This window comes from Ammospiza nelsoni, chromosome 17, assembly GCF_027579445.1.
Source record: "Ammospiza nelsoni isolate bAmmNel1 chromosome 17, bAmmNel1.pri, whole genome shotgun sequence".
In the NCBI taxonomy this organism is placed as follows: domain Eukaryota; kingdom Metazoa; phylum Chordata; class Aves; order Passeriformes; family Passerellidae; genus Ammospiza; species Ammospiza nelsoni.
Window position 1 is genome coordinate 873,963 of NC_080649.1, and position 12,990 is coordinate 886,952.

General features: G+C 50.2%; 1 protein-coding gene across 1 annotated transcript in view; it reads left to right on the forward strand.

Annotated features, from left to right (window-relative positions):
• Positions 1 to 12,990, forward strand: part of ARHGAP17 (Rho GTPase activating protein 17) — a 40,780-nt gene that overhangs the window by 811 nt on the left and 26,979 nt on the right.

Consider the following 12,990-nt stretch of genomic DNA (forward strand, 5'->3'; position numbering starts at 1 on the left):
TGTCTTGGTGGCCTCCTTTCCAAGAACTCCCTCCACGGGTGTTTGTTTTCCTTGGAGCCCACACAGCCCAGGGCAGGTGTGCCAGCTAAAAAGCCCAAGGAGGAGATTTTTAATAGGTTTGTTTTGCTATTAAAGAGGGAACAACTTCCTAACCAGCCTCGTCCTCTCGTTCCCATTTCACGTGAATCAATGGGTGTTTTATGTTGTTGGGGGATTACTGGCATTCCCTGTTTGCGTGTGTCAGCCCCCAGCTCCAAATCCCGGGCGGAATGCGGAGCAATCCGGGCTGTACCGGGCAGGATCAGCGGCCCGGGGCGCACAGGAATGCAGGGCAGCATGGAGCCAGGGTGGGGAGCCTGGCACTGACCTTTGCCCGGGCACTGGGTGTGGTGGCTGGGCAGTTCCTGCCCCACACCTGGCCATGGACTCGGGGTGCCCTGGGCACGCAGGGCTGGGGCAGGCTGGGTTCACTCAAGTGCTGACACCGCTCTCGTTGGTTTTCATTAAAAATTACACTGCTCTCGTTGGTTTTCATTAAAAATTACACCGCTTTCGTTGGTTTTCATTAAAAGCTGCAGAAATGACACCGAGTCATTTGGTTTAACATGTTTGGTATTCATTAATGATGACTATTTTGTATTGCTCACATTTCATGTGCTAGTCAGGCATTCCTGTAGTCACCAGGGCCTTATTTTGTTCCCCAGAGTGAAATCCCCTAGCAGGGAGGGCTTTTAACCGGTTTCACTTCCAGCTATCAGGGCTGAGGCTTTCAGGTTTGGTGTGAGGGCTCATGAAGACATGACAGACATCGAGCAGGATCCTGCAGGCAGTAGGATGTGTTCTGTTGGGTTGTATTATGTTCTGTTGAGTTGTGTTATGTTCTGCTGAGCTGGAGAACTCATTTGTTGTTTTTTTACACTGGGATGGGATGAGGGGATCAGGAGGATCCCTGTGGGTGTGTGAATGCCTGCAGAGGTGGTGGCTCAGTGTTCCAGGGCCCTGCAGGGAAGGAGCTGCTGCTGGGAGCAATTTGGGATCTGTGTGAGGGGTCCATCCCCTGGATCCCTGCCTGGCTGCTGCAGCTCCTGGTGCTGTGTTTGGAAGGGCTGTCCCCTCCTGCCCTGCTTCCAGGGCTGCCATCCCAGGCCTTGGACCCCAAATATCACACCTGGCATCGGGGAAATAACACCTGAATATGGGAAATAAGAAAGGATGGGCAAGAGCTCCATCAAAGCTGAGGAATGGCATTGATGAGAAGGCTGTGAGTCCACAGATGGAATTATATGGAGTTATGAAATACGTGTAGGAAACTAATTAAAGAGGGGATTAGCTCAGTGGAACAGGATTCCACAATAATTAATAGATGTGTTAAATATTTTGCAGCAATTATCTCATGGATGTTCTTGGCTGCCTTAAGTGTTCAATCTGCTGCTGAGGACTTTATATTTCGTATATTGGACAGATTTGTTGTCAGTGCTGCCGAAGGGAGCAGCACAAGCCCTGGGAAACCTAAGAAGTGAAATATCAGAGCTTGGGCAGGGTGGCTGAGACACAGCCTGGCCCTGGAGGTGGCACCACAAGGTGATCTCAGGGCAGGCTTGGCTGGAGGGGTGGACTGGGAGTCCTGGTGTGTGTTGGTGCCCATGGCATCCTAAAGGCTCCCACATCCAGTCAGGATCATTCCCAAAAAGCAGGGCAGAGGCAGGGCTGGCCAGGAAATGATCAGCTCCTCATCAGCTGAATTAGTGCATTGCCATCAAGTGGCATCTTGCCCACAGCGGGCACAGGGCTGATCAGCCAGAGGAACCAGCTCAGAGCTGGCTTTATCTTGAGCTACATCCTCAATCCAGCCGCAAACAGCTGGGAAAGTGCAGTTAGGCTGAATAAATTAGCTGGGGAGGGAGTGGAGCAGGAAGGAGTAACTTCAGTTCTGAGCTCCATGAATTTCAGGTGGCCTGTGACTCCTTAGGGGCCACGTGCTGGGATTGCTTTTGGTGGGATTTCTGTCCTAATTCCTCTAAACCTTCATCTCTGTGGAGGCCCAGGGCTTGTATGCACTGGGAGCAGCTTGGCCTGGGCACAGAGCAGTGAGGGCTGGTTTGGGATCTGCTGTGTCACAGGTGGGATCCCATTCCCTTGGGATGGGGCTGGTTTGGGATGTGCTGTGTCACAGGTGGGATCCCATTCCCTTGGGATGGGGCTGGTTTGGGATGTGCTGTCTCTCAGGTTTGACAAGGTGGGATCCCATTCCCTTGGGATGCTCCCTGAGCAGATCCTCACTCCAGCACAGCACCTGAGTGTTGGGCCCAGGAATTTAAATGGCATTGTGTTTGATGTCAGCAGAGTAATTCTTCACCCATCTACAAGGGCTTGTCTTGGTTTCCTTTTACCCTTTTGTAAATTACAAAGGAGACAGATTTGATTAGAAGCTTGGGAATATTCTCCTTTGTAGCTGCAGTCATCCCTAATGAAAATAAATGTTCAGAGCTATTGTCATCAAAGCTTTGCACTGATACACTAATAAGCATTTGAACTACATAGCTGAGTAATTTCCATGCGGAATGAGCCCATGGAGAGGTCTGCATGGTGCTGTTTGCTTGCAGAGCTCAGGTTGGTAATTAATGGCATTTCAGGCTGTGACAATCTCCAGAGCTGGGCTTCCAGCCTTGGGGACTGACTGCTGCTGTTGTTGCCATCAGGTTCTTCCTTCACCCTTCAGGTGCAATCCCTCAGTGCCATTCTGGTTAAAAATGGTTCCAGACACTGCTGGGGAGGTTTGGGTCTGGTGGAGTCACCCAGGATCAGACAGGTGGATTTCCTTACTGCCTTTGCTGGGAGAGACACTCGATCTGCCCCGAGGCTCTTGCAGTAATTTAAACCAGGGACAGGCAGCTCTGACTAATTAGAAATCTGGAAGGGCCCAGAGAGTGCCTCAGAAGGCTCTGCTTTTATGCAAGAGGCTGGCTTTCTGCAGCTTCTGTGCTCCTTTCCCACTGCTCAAATACAACTCCTTGTGTACAAATAGGTTTTTCCAGGCCCTGCACTCATGGCATTGCTGTGACTCACCAGGAGATTTGGAACATGGCTTTTAATAGCTCATGTCCTGCATAAAAGTTACTGTGCTGAGCTATATTTAGTGTTTCTTCAAGCCACTTGGCAATGTCCGAGTCTTGAGCTGGAACTGGAGTTGTAACGTAATTATTACATTAAAGCAAGTTATGCTCAAGTGCCTGATACTGAAATATTGTACAAGGAGGAGCTGCCTGCATTTGTCTGTACATGGGAAACCTGCTGGAAAGCAGTAATTTCTAGTAGTACTTCATGGGAAATGTAGATGGTCCAAATTATTCCTTTTTTTTTTTTTCCTGCTAAAGCATTATCCATTGATTCTTGTCTTTCCCAGAACTGCTCTGCCTATTGTTACTTAAGGAAGGTTTTTCTGCTTCTTCATGTTGTGTTGACAGTACTTTGAAACTCACTTTTTCAAGTGTCCAGGGTGGTAAAACCAGAGTGCATCCATCTCTCTCAATATTTCCATTAATATAACATTAACCCTGCAGTGCCATTTAATACCAAAGAACTTCTTCTTTAATGTTTTTCTAGTTTTGTGAGGGGGAAAGAAATTGAGTATGACCCCAGTACTTGAAAACTTCTGGCTCACCCAGACATCCTTAAGTAGAAGTTAAATCTGCTGAGTGTTATTTACTTGCACTGCTCATTGTGTTTGGCAGAGGAATTTGAAGAAGGGGTAAACAGGGTTGAAATATTTCATATTTACAGGGAGTTTGCAGGTTGGCATTTGTCTCCATCAGAGTGCTCATGAAAAGAAAAATCTCATTTCAGTGTTTATAGTCGTTATCTTAAGCATTTCCTGTTTATCTCCAAATGAAGTTCCAGGTCTCTAATTAGGAAATTGCATTAGCTCTTTCTGGATGGCAGCTGAATGCAATGATGGGTTTAAAGGAGTCTGGGTGGATTTAATTAGGGGGATGCTGTTCCTGAGCAGGGTTTGGGGCTGCAGCTCAGGCCCTGGTGGGAGCAGAGTGTGGGAATGGCAGCCCAGGGGTCACAGCTGGAATAAACATCTGGGGATGGGGCTGTGGGGCCGGAGCTGCCCTGGGGGCTCTGCACAGGCACAGAACGCAGCCAGGTGGAGTTTCCATGTGGGGTGGGAGCAGGGAGAGAGCTCAGTTACCCCAGCAGGCTCAACAGTCTCTCCATATCGCTGCATTTATCTGTTTCCTGCACCCTTTGGGGACCTGGGACGCAATGGAATGGCTTGTGCAGCTTGGGAGTTGGATTTTTATAACAGAACAAAGTTCCAGTTATAGAAAAGCAGCTATTCTGTGTTCAGTTTGGGGCTGCTGCTTGTGGTGAGACTTGGCACCCGTGGGGTTTGGGACTGTGTTGTCACAGTCACAGACCACAGGTTATAGGAATCATTGCAGAAATGGATGTTGGAAGTTGGACCCAAGCTGTGTCTAGGTTGGATTTTGTGAGCATGTCTGTTAATCCCATTGATTCATGTCCCCTTCAAAGCAGATTGCTGAAGGCAAAGGAAAAATCACCTGGATGTACTGGAGGTGAGGAGTTTGTAGTGAGTTTATTCCAGTGTTCTGTCTGGGTGGAGAGCCTAGGGAGAGCTGTGAGGCTGAGCTTGGATTGCTGTGCTGGAACCCTGGTAGCACCAGAGGTTCCGTCTGTAAATGGGGAACAAAACAATGTAATGGAAGAAAACAATGTATTCTGGCCTGCTTCTGGTGTTTCCTTTAGGTTTTGTAAAGGCAGGGAGTTTATCAGGATCTTGTAATTCCTCATGGGCCAAGATGATCTCATGTTTAAAGTCCAGGTCATGAAGAGTCCTGAAGATTAGACACTTCAGAAATTACCTTGTGTTTTTAACAAACTTCTCTCTCATACCCTTACAAGGGCAGCAGCAGGTTTTAAATCAATGAGTAAGTGGTTGCTCAGCCCTCAGTTTGAAAGGCTCACGGCTTGTGATGTGCTTCCAGACCACATGAAACCTGGGAGTGCCTTGCCCAGCTCCAGGGGCGGTGCCAGGGCAGGGTGTGATGCCCAGGGATCCCGTGGGTGGCATTTCCCAGCTCTGAGCCAGGGGTGCCATCTGACAGCACCATGTCTTCAGTGTCCCCCCTAACCTGGGGATGCCATTTCCCCTTGTCCTGTCACTGCAGGCCCTGTGAACAGTCTGTCCCCATCTTTCTCATCAGCTTTTCAGGTGCTGGAAGTCCACAATCAGGTCAGCCCAAAGCTTCTCTTTCCCACAGAGAGCTAAACAACAAACTAAATTTTGTTTACTTGAATAATAAATCATTGTGAATTCCAGTAGGAACCAGCTAAAGCCTGCTGGTGAAAAGAATGAAAAGAAAAAGTAACTATATAACTTTGTATGTCAGGTGCTGAGTGGGTAGTGGGTAAAATACTTGAGATTTTTGTTGCAGAAAAAGAAATGAAAAGGTTCCAAGCTGGGGGGTTTGGGTAGTATTAGTTGCCTTCTTGCATGCGTGTCCTCATCTCCTTTGGCTGTGTTTGAGCTGCTGCCTGATGAAGCAGATGAGAGGGCTGATAAAATATTCACAATCCAGACAGACACCCTGGGATCTGCTCTGCTGCAGCAGCTCCCTGTTCTGCCAGGGTCAGGACAGTGTGGGGATAAAGGCAGCCTCTGTCTGGAGAAAGCCTGGCTTACAGTGCCTTAAAATGAAGAATGAAGGGTTCTCTTTCTGTGCAGGTGGCTGCCAGGTGGCTCCAGGAGGGTTTGAGGTGCAGGGCAGCAGGAAGGGCAGTGCCAAAGCTGGCACACTGTGCTCTGCCCCAGCACGAAACCAGAGCCTGAGTCACCATTCCTGCCTGGAGCTGCTGGGGGAGTGGGAAGGGATATTGTCCAAGGGCTTTAGGTGCATCCGGGGTGCAGGGGTTGGTATCTGACACAACAGCACAGAGAGGGAAAAATACCCCTGGATCTGCTTCAGTGGCAGCGGCTTGGCTGAAGGCACGGGAGGGGCCTCTTTTCCTCCTGATATTTATTCATATAAACAAAGTAATCCCCACCATGGATGATTCCTTGATGCTCACTTGGTCTGATGGGGTTCTTCAGAGAGAATAATTTTAGTATCAGGTTATGCCCAGAGTCAAAATCTTGAAATAGTCATGATTTGATCTGCTGAAATAGCCAGAAGTGATGTAAGAGTCTGTTCCAGCCTGGTGCTGTAATGGGATACACTTGGAATTGATGAAGGCAAATGTGTTTCTTAGACACTTGCATGTTATTTTAAGGTTATGATAATGGATCTGTGGCCAGAGCTGCTTGTTAGAGGTTGTTGTGTTAGCAATGATGAAATGCCAAACAACAGGATCTCTCTAGGAAGGGGTTAAATGAAAAGTGTCTTTGTGAGTTAGAAATGTTTTCTAATACTCTGCACAGTTTCTAGAAAGAAAAGAACTGTAACTTCAATGAAGTAGCTGTGGTTTTCAGCATTGAGGAGAGCCTCCAGCCCACAGTGCTGGGCCTGTCTGGGGCAGCAGCTGGCCGTGGCACAGCTCTGATGTGAAACCAGGGCAGTTTGATTAAACACCATTTAACTGGGTAAGGAGGTCTGATTTCAGTAACTCAGAGCCAGGTGCCTTCACAGCACTGGTGGTGACATACCCAGTGATTTGGATGGATTACTGTACTAGATTCCTTTTTGCAGGCTGTTTGTTGTAGGTACCAGTCTGGAAGGCTGAACTCGATTCTTGGTCCCTTCCAACCCAAACCCTTCCAGGACTCTGTGGGTTTGATTAAAATGTATTCCTTAGGAAGCAAATAGCCTTGGAGCCTTGGAGCTGGAAGCTGCTACAGCTCTTCCATGGCTGATGCACAGGACAGTCGGGATCCTTGTGCAATTCTCGCCAGGAAACAGCTCCTGGAGCCCGGGCCAGCTGGGTGAGGTCAGCGCAGCCCCTCTGGCTGAGGTGGAGCCTCTTTGCTGGACAGGGATTGTTGTGTGCTGCAGTTACTGCGCTGCAGAGCGCCAGGGACATCCTGCAGTGGCTGCAGGGCAGGGAATCCGGGGGGTGCAGAGTGCCCACATGGCATCTGGGGCTCAATACAGGAGTTTTCCTTCTGTCTTGCCGATTGTCCCGTGCTCCACATTGCTGCAGTGAGTTTTTTGTATACATAATCTCGCTGGTTTCTCAGGACCCCAGTGGTGCTTCCAGAGTGAAATTTAAAATTAATTAAAGGAAAAATAGTAGTTTGTACAGCTGGATATTGCACAGACAAGGTAGGTCACGGTGAGAGCTGAAAATGCTGTTGTACACAAGGTAACACATCCTCCATGTTTAAAGCTAAGAAAGCTGCTTTAGCCAGTGATAGGAAAGTTTAATTTCAAAGGTGGGCTGGTTTTTAGGAGATAAATTGTCCTGCAGGCAGTTTGAAAAGTCACAGCTGAGGTATGGCTGTGGCAAGTACAGCAGTTATTCAAATGCAGACTCTTCACATAGAATTATCAAGCAATTGTTAGGAAACATCAATCCCCAGATTAAAAATTCCGTTTTCTGTAGGAAATGAAGCTGATAAAAACCTGATATTCTCACACAGAGAAACCAGTGTGTGAGCTGAGCTTGCAGCTTCCCTTTGGGTTGAGCACAGAGCTGCTGTGCCCTGCTGCAGAGTGGTTTCACAGGCAGATTAAGTGTTCTGAGCTGCTGGGCTTTGTGGGACAGCACAGGCAGCTGAGTAATCCTGCTTTTGTAACAGCAGGTCCGGGCGTGTGTGCGAGTGCAGGATCATAAACTCTGCTTGGTGTGGGGCTGCTGCTGTCCCCAGGCAGGCTGGGCTTGGGTTTCATTGCAGGGTGGCAGTGGCAGCCCTGGTGCTGGGCACTGCTGGCTCTGTGTGTGCCGTGTGTGGCAGGGTGGCAGTGGGCACTCCTGGCTCTGTGTGTGGCAGGGGGGCAATGGCAGCCCTGGGTTTCATGGCAGGGTGGCAATGGGCACTCCTGGCTCTGTGTGTGGCAGGGGGGCAATGCCCAGCACTCCTGGCTCTGTGTGTGGCAGGGTGGCAATGCCCAGCACTCCTGGCTCTGTGTGTGCCGTGTGTGGCAGGGTGGCAATGGGCACTCCTGGCTCTGTGTGTGGCAGGGTGGCAATGGCAGCCCTGGGTTTCATGGCAGGGTGGCAATGGGCACTCCTGGCTCTGTGTGTGGCAGGGTGGCAATGGCAGCCCTGGGTTTCATGGCAGGGTGGCAATGGGCACTCCTGGCTCTGTGTGTGGCAGGGGGGCAATGCCCAGCACTCCTGGCTCTGTGTGTGGCAGGGTGGCAATGCCCAGCACTCCTGGCTCTGTGTGTGCCGTGTCCAGGCTACAGCACAGCAGCAGAGCAGGAGCCGTGCGGGATCCCGGGGATGCCTCTCCTCCTCCTCCTCCTGCAGAAACACAATCAAGGGCTCAGCCATTAATTGTTAATCAGGAAATCAGCGCAAAGGCTCCGTTGTGAAACCGTGGGCATAGGGAATAGTGCCTGGTTTGTCCCCAGCTGACTTTACATAACTGCAGATCCCGGATTCCCTTGCAGCCTTTTGGCTGTTGTGTCAATGCTTCCAGCTCCTTTTTGCAGCCTGACTTTCTATTCCTGCTTCATTGTTCTGCCTTTTCTGCATTTCCTTGTTTTGCTTCTTGTGTTGATTCAGTTTGGTTCCTTCTCCAAGGCTTTCTCTTGCCAGTTTTGTGAATCCCCAAACTTTAAATAGATCAGGCTGGGCAACACATTAAAAAAGAGCAGTGTTACCTTTAGTGAAATAATAATTTCTGGCCTGGAGTTTTTTGATACTTTGCAAGACTGAAGCCATTGAATCCCTGGGTGCCCTGTGCTGGGGCCTCACCCCCTTCCCAGGGAAGAACTCACTTTTTAATATCTAATCTAAACCTATTTGCTGTCAGCATGAAGCCATCCCCCCTTGTCTTGTCAAAGTTTTTAAAAAAAGGAACCAAATACACAAAAACGCCCAGGGTTTTTTCAGCACTTCAGTGAATTTTGTTCATTCCTGTAGTGCATAGTTTTCCTATTCAGACACGTCTGTCCTGTAGAGAGCTTGTCTGTGGAAAAGGCAGAGCTGCTTCTTGGAGCCCTTTCCAGCAATTAACAATGCAGGACTTCTGGGAAAAGAAATCACGAAGCTCAAAAATGGCTTGAGTCGGTGCTAATCCACCTGTGTCATGGCTGGAGTGGAAATCAGGATCTGCCGGGAAGTTCAGGAGATGTTGGAGGGTGTTTTGGTAGTTTTTAAAATTCCCTTTTCACATGCGGAGGAGTTCTCATGTCAGCAGGTGGTTTGGCAAGGGCACTGCACTCACTCAAATGTACAAGCTGCCAAAGGCACAGGGGGAATCCCTGAGCCTCCTGTTATCAATCCCTGAGCCTCCTGTTATCAATCCCTGAGCCCTCCTGTGCTCAGACCTGCGGTGCCCAGAGCCCTGCCAGCCTGATTCCAGCTGCCCTTCCCTTTGTCCCAGTCCTGGAGCTCACTTACCCCTCTGGGTGGGAAATGCCTTTTCTGGCATCCAGGCCAGCCCCGGAGCTGCTGGCAGTGGGGATGCTCCTGCCTGGCCAGGGACAGGAGCAGCAGGACACAGCCCCTTGTGGCAGCAGCCCTGCCAGCTGATGTCACCTGCTGGGAATGCAATGTCAGCCCCGGGGTGCACTTCCATTATCAGCTTAAGCTGATCTTAAGCGGCTGCTGTTGCTGAAAGGGACAGATTTGCCTGTGCAGCCTGTGCTGGTGCTGCTGCCCAGCCCGTGCCAAGCAGAGGGCCTGGCAGCCGGGAGCAGTTTGGGGTGCTGGATGTGACCCCAGCCTGAGCCACCGTGGGGCAGGGAGGGCTGCAAGGACCCCCAGCTCACATTTGGGAAGGGGAGAGTCCCAGGCAGGGTCCCTGCAGGACACAGGCTGTGGGCAACTGAAGGAGGGGCAGCCCAGCCCTGCTCTGTGCCCTGGCCTTGCCCTGGCACACAGCTGGCTGCCTGCAGGGCCCTGGCACACAGCTGGCTGCCTGCAGGGCCCAGGTGAGCAGCCCTGGCCAGGTGCTGGCCCCAGGTGCTGCAGGATCATTTCTTGCTCCTGGTGCCCAGGTTAAATTTCACCTGGAGCTGCTGCTGGGGCCCAAAGCACAGGAATCCCTGCTCTGGCAGCACCTGCTGCTTTGCTGGCACGCAGGGGATGTAAAATTACACCTGACATTGAGGAATAACAGTTCAGGAATTATTTAGATTGCTTTCTGGACTGTGTCCTATAGCAGAACTGTACCCAGCTAATTTTACATGAATGTTTCTGCATAAGTAAGAGGTTGTTCTTGCTGGGGAGAGACCTTGTGTGAGAATAAACTTTTAAATGTAAATAAATACCTGGTAGTTAAATATTAAAAACAGTTACCAAGACGTGATGTGGAGTGTGTTTGTGTGCTTTTCTTAAAATAAATTATGTTAATAAACTGACATGTTTGGAAAGCTCAAGTTCTGTAGTGAAGTATAGCATAAGGAATGCAGATTGTAGTACTGAAGGGGGGGAAAAGCAAAGCATAGGAAATACATCATCATTTCATAAGCTATACCAGAAACTTTACAAAGTTTGTCTCAGGTTCTTTGGGGTTTTTTGGTCACTAATTTTGACAGCTTGTCATAGGACTGTTTTCTTGGGGAACAAAATATGAGACCACAGCTAGATTTTAGCAGCTAGAATGTTAATCCCCTGCAGCAGCACTTTTCCTTTCCTTCAGAAGCTGTTAATAGTTTCACCATCAAATGCACTTTGTAAAAGAAGTCACATTGGTATTTACCTGACGGAGGTTTGGGGCTTTTCAGAGTCAAAAAGAATATTTCGTCCCAGGTATGGTGAGCAGTCAGTGTTTGGTTTGCTGGGATAGCAGGTGATTGGAAGCAATTGGATTTACAATTTACTGAATTGTAAATCTGTATTTGCACCCAGAGGTTTACAAGCTGTTGGACTCATCAGACTGCTCACTGAAACACGGCTTCCTTCCCTCAAACAAAACTGCTGTGAATGGGCTCCTGCTTTCAGACCACAGTTGTGTTTTTGCCTGTAGAAAGTTCAGCTCAAATCCGTCTCAGATTTGCAGTGCTGTGGCTCAGGGTGACCAGCCCAGCTTTGCTGGACTGAACCCACCAGTGCTGCCCCGTGTTTGGTGGAGCTCTCAAGGTGTGATGCTAAAACCACTCAGGGAGGGGCTGTGCAGGGCCTTGCTGCAGTGCCTGTCCCTCCCAGAGTGGCCTGAAAATGGCATTTGGCTTGAGCTGTGCTTGTTCTCCAGGGCTAAATTTACTGCCTGGCTCCGGAGCCCGGCCTTGGATCCATTTCACCAGGCAGGAATTCCAGTCCCCTCCAGTGCAGAGCCTGTCCTGGGCTTCCCTGCCGTGCTCAGGAGCTCTCTGCTCTCCTGCCAAGGTGAAATCTGCTCCCTGCAGCCTGCTCTGCCTCTCAGCAGAGCACCAGCTCCACTCCAGGGCTGGGCTGGGAGAGATCAGAGCTGAGCTTGGGGAGTGAGCGGGCACAGGCTGATGGGGAGCTCAGTTCAGAGCGTAAAGAAGGAAGGCAGAGCGGCAGAAATCTTTCTTTACCTGCTCCCCGAGGCCTGAGCTGTACTTGTGCAGCTCTGAGGTGTTTGGATCACTGGAATGATTTGGAGGTGATGCACCATTTTTAAAGGACTGGAGGCACAGGAGCTGCAGCTGGTGGGTGAGCTCCAGAACAGCCTTTGGTGGGATTTCTGCATCACTGAAACATCAGTGGTCACCACATTTACAATTAAATCCATTTTAATACATGCACAGAAGCTTACCTTTTTAAATGGGGTGAAAAATGAGAATAGGAGGCAAACTAAATTGTGCTAATGGCTGGCTTGTGGTGTTCGCTGAATACTAATACTGAAAGTGATGGTGACTAACACCTGACAGCGTTCTCTGAGTTATTTTTGAACGTTTGAAACCCACTTCAGAATGTTGATGTTTAGCTTGGGTCATGCTGGTTTCCATTCAAAAATTAGCCTAAGATCAAAGAGGCAGGAGTGACTTGGTCCTGAAACACCTTGGAGTTGTATTTTCTGTGGAGTTTGTCTTGGTGAGTGTCAGAAAAGCAAACCTCTTTGAAGGGAAATTGTCATCTAATTCTGGATTCCTTGTTTTGGAGCGGAGCTGCTGATCGTTTCATTTTTCCTGGCAGCAAGTGCTGCCTATTGTACATGGAGAGCAGGCAGGATGTGCTGCCAGCCCGCCGAGGTGCTCGGTGTTACCTCACCAGAGGCCGGGCTGGCTCCTCCTGGTAACAAACACAGCTTTGTTTGAGGAGAAACCACCCAGCAGGGCAGGCTGGCTGTGACTCTGTCTCCAGCTTGGGTGGATGTCTCCTTGCTGCCCCTGAAACCTTTCCAGGGCTGAGAGCTGGCCCTGCCCTGCCATGGCATCACCTCTGCCAGGGCCCCGCCCTGCCCAGCTGTGGGTGACTCAGCCTTGGTCTCCACGGTGGCATTGCCACTGAGTCACTGCTGCTGCTGTCACTGGCCAGGCCTTCATGGCTCGTGTGGCAGGTTAGCTCTGCTTCCTTCCTGCTCAGCCTTTCGGAGGTGTGCATTTCACAGAGTCCTGGAAGGGTTTGGGGTGCAAGGGGCCTCAAAGCCCACCCAGTGCCACCCCTGCCATGGCAGGGACACCTCCCACTGTGCCAGGCTGCTCCCAGCCCTGTCCAGCCCGGCCTGGGCACTGCCAGGGATCCAGGGGCAGCCACAGCTGCTCTGGGCACCTGTGCCAGGGCCTGCCCACCCTCCCAGGGAGGAATTCCTTCCTCTGTCTGATAGAGGGATTCCCCCAGCCCCTGTAAAATGTCTCTTGCAGTGGTTCTGTGGCTTTCACCTGCCTTGGAGATCAGCCCTGCTTCAGTGCTGATGCCCCCCCAGTGATGGGCAGGACCAGGGGGCTC